Raw genomic sequence first — 4034 nt, forward strand, 5'->3', positions numbered from 1 at the left:
GCATTGCTGCATTTCTGCCTTCATATTCCCAAGCCTAGTATATTGCCTGGCACATACTTTTAAGAAATGCTTGTTGATTAATTATTTGATGGATTGATTAATACTATTGTTGTCATTGTTCGGTTGTTTTTTCTTTTGTGTCCAACTCTTTGTGACCCTTTCTGGGGTTGTCTTGGCAGAGATAATGGAGTGGTTTGCCATTTCCTTCTCCAGTTCATTTTACAGATGAGGAAACTGAGGCAAACAGGGTGAATTGACTTGCCCAGGGTCACAAAGCTAGTAAGGATTTGAATTCTTGGCACTCTAGCAACTGCTCTACCTAGCTGGTCCTACTGATTCTATAGGCAGGTGTAAAATGGGAAACAAACAGTATCTCAGATCACTCTGTCCAGCTCTAACAGGGACTATCTGTAGCCTTTTTTGTATCTCCAAAGCTTAGCACAGTGCCTGGCACACAGTAGGTGCTTAATAAAGATTTCTTGACCAGTGACTGGCTGAAATTTCCTGAACTCTAGACCCTCCCTGAGGCTGAAGGTGCTCAGGTTATGCTCTGATCAGTTGAGCATTTGCTAGTGATCACCACCAGCTCACTCAAATGAACACAGCTTCCTTGGCTCCTCCTTAGCATGAGCCCTTATTAGTAATTATGTTAACAAGCAGTCCCTTGCCCACCCTCATTGAATTGTTGTGCTGCTCAACTCTTCCTTCCCACATCCTGCGAATCACCCAACTTGTTATTGGACATCCTGCTAAGATGGATGCAATTCTTCCTTCCACTGACTTGGGCAAAACCTTTGGTTTCCATTTATTGGAGATTTGGAAAAAATTCACTAACTGCCCTTTTGAACATTAAGTCATTTGAATGCCAGTGCCAACAAGTCTAATGAAGAAAAAAAGAATGGACAAAAGAAATTATGTTTTAAATTGGTGTGGTTTCCTTAGTAAAACAAAAAACAGTAATTGAAGAGACAATGTGTGAGTTGGTAGTCTTGTATTATTATTCCCAAACAGGTGAAGAGCAATTAAGACAATTCAGTGAATGTCAACAGTATTTCAAACAAACCTGGAAGAAGTTTTGTCTACATCTGGATTCAATAATAATGTGTTGCCTTTATGTAGAACCTCTCCTTTGGAGGAGTTCAAAGCACCTCATAGGTTATAGAAGTGATCTGACCATTCAAGACTTGGAATTCTACCACCTGCAAAAATCATCTTGGTTACCTGCTCCTCTATACCTCAAACCTCCAATCCCAGGGTCACTTAACTCCCCTGAAATGATCAGTCTTCCTCACACATACACTGAGACCTGCCCTTTGCCTGGTGATCAAAAAACTCAATTTAAAACCACAGACACTTTTGGGATTAGTGTCACTCTGATCTTGAGCCCAGGTTCCAGTAATAGCTCTGGTCATCTTTGTAATCATGCCCCTGTAACCCAGTCCTAGAAGCTTGAACAATATGTGGAAGATTTTTTCTTTTTTCACTGACTTGATGACTTCATCAATGGAAGGAGCTCCCAGGGAGGAAACTTCCTCTCCCGATGCAGATCAGTATCTATTCTGCAATTCACAGGTTTGAAAATTTTGCTGGAGAGTGTGAGGTTATGTAAAATTCCATGGGCCACATGGCCAATATGAGCCAAAGGCTGGCCATGATCCCAGACAAGTCTCCCTGGCTCTTAAGTCAACTCCGTCTCTAAGTCAATACACCATATTGCTTCTCAACTGACAGGAAACAGAAACTTAAGAAATGTTTATGGATTGATTGATTGATGCTATAACTGGGTCCCTGTCTCATCCCATGCCTAACTCCTTGCTCTGTCTTTCTCAAGATGGGATCCTGCCTCTCCCCAATCTTGCTTGCACATTCCTTCCATCACTTCCATCACTGGGTCTTTCTGGAGACCACAGTCCTGTTTCAAGGCCCTTTCCCTGAGGATGATTTCCGGTGGAGATGGCCACTTTCTGGTCATGTCTCCACCATACCACCTGATCCCTCTTCCCTCTCTCCATCCCATTCATTTTCCAACTCTACCTCTGAGAACAATTGAATCAACATGACCACTCAGAAAAAGGACACGTCAGTCATTTGCCCTCTGACTACAATCCCCAATCCTCTGACTTCCATATCCAAAACTCTCCTCCTTGGTCACCATTCCCCTGTGTATTGGCTTCCCCTATTAAAAATTAATCTCTGTGAGGGCAGATGGTAATAGCTAACGTGTATACATTTCTTACCATGCATAGCCAGGCACTGTGCTAAGTGCTTTACAGTTATTTTCTCATTTGATTCTCACAATAACCCTGGGAAGTAAGTGCTGTTCACATCCCCATTTTACAGATGAGAAAACAGAGGCAGACAGAAGTTAAATGACTCATGCAGAGTCACATAGCTAGTAAGCATCTGAGGCTAGATCTGAACTCAGGTCTGGCGCTCTATTCACTGTGCCACCTAGCTGTGGATAGACTGCCTTGCATGTTTGTATTTTTACTTTCAGTGCCTGCCACATCGTAAATTCTAAACAATTTTTGTCATTTATTCATTCACAAGTAGCTAAAACAATAGAACAGAACCAGAACTGAACTGGGCATTGCAAGGTGTACATCCCAGATCTGCAGAGAGAGATGCAGGGGTAAATGTTTAACAAAGCCAGCTCTCTGAAAAAAAAAAAACAAAGCAAAACAGCAACACTATGCACAACAGATTTGTAAGTTTAATGTATATTGTTATCACTTTCTTAAGTCTAGACAGTTAACCAAATGAAAAATCAGTAGAGCCCTGATTGGTAGCATTTGCTGATGATTTCTGAGGTATGAATGTTCCCACTTAACAGCTCACTCTCGTGGCCATTTGTGCTGAGTCCAGCACACCTCCATCGGTCACTTTTTTGTCTTGTTCCCTTGAACAAGTCATATCATGTACAGGATTGTGGGACTTAAAGATAATTTCATCCAACCTCATTTTACTAATGAGGAAATTGAGGTATTGTGTCACGAGAGCTGGCCTCAGAGTCAGGGAATGCCTTTGAGTCTTGTCTAGATCACTAGCATGGCGACCTTGAGGATGTCAGATGATGCTCAAATGAGACTCAAAGGGACCAAGAGGAGGAAAGAGCCACAGCCAAGATCTGAACCAATGTTCTATCTAAAGAGGGCAACTGTAAGCATGACTCTTACTACTGCTCTGAGAGTCAAGAAGTCTGGATGCTAGCCCCATTTCTGCCATAAGCTCACTATTGGACCTTGAGAAAGTGACTTGCCAGCTCTTCCTCTATAAAAGGGGGAGATGTTTTGGACATGTTTGGTCCCTTCCAGCTCTCCCTTCATTTTAAGTCTATCCCTTACACACTCCTTCCATCCACTAGCCTTTATTGAAATCTGGCTTCTACAATAACCCAACCTCCCCAGCCACTCTATCCAGTACTGGCTGAACCTTCACTCACTCTCCTCTTCTCACTGTTTGCAGTGGGGGACTTGGAATACTCTTGGCTCCATTCTCTCCCTTCCCACTTCACTCAGTAACCTCTCTCCCTTTGAGGTTCATGCTAGTCATGTTTGCCATCCAATCAAATACGTGGTAGCTGTGGTCTACAGAACCCAGGTTACTCCTCTTCCTTCTTCAATGACTTCAAAACCTCCCTTAACTCTTCCCCAACTCCTGCCCTCATACTATGCTGCAAGTATATATACTGATTTTCCCTATTGTTTACCCTAACCACTTAGTTCCTCAACCTACTTACCTCCCACAAGCTACTCCTCCTCCATTACACCTCAGCCACCCACAAAGATGTTCATACCCTTAATCTTTCCATCGCTCTCAAATTAACCACTTTCTTATTTAAGAATTCTGAAACCCCCTTATCTGAACATCTGTGCTCTCTCTCTGTCTCTCTCTCTCTCTGTCTCTGTCTCTCTGTCTCTCTCTCTGTCTCTCTCTGTCTCTCTCTCTCTGTCTCTGTCTCTCTGTCTCTCTCTCTGTCTCTCTCTGTCTCTCTCTCTGTCTCTCTCTCTGTCTCTCTGTCTCTCTCTCTCTGT

Source organism: Petaurus breviceps, unplaced genomic scaffold, assembly GCF_028583685.1.
Source record: "Petaurus breviceps papuanus isolate PSGF00001 unplaced genomic scaffold, PetGlider_PUasm1.0 173, whole genome shotgun sequence".
Classification (NCBI taxonomy): domain Eukaryota; kingdom Metazoa; phylum Chordata; class Mammalia; order Diprotodontia; family Petauridae; genus Petaurus; species Petaurus breviceps.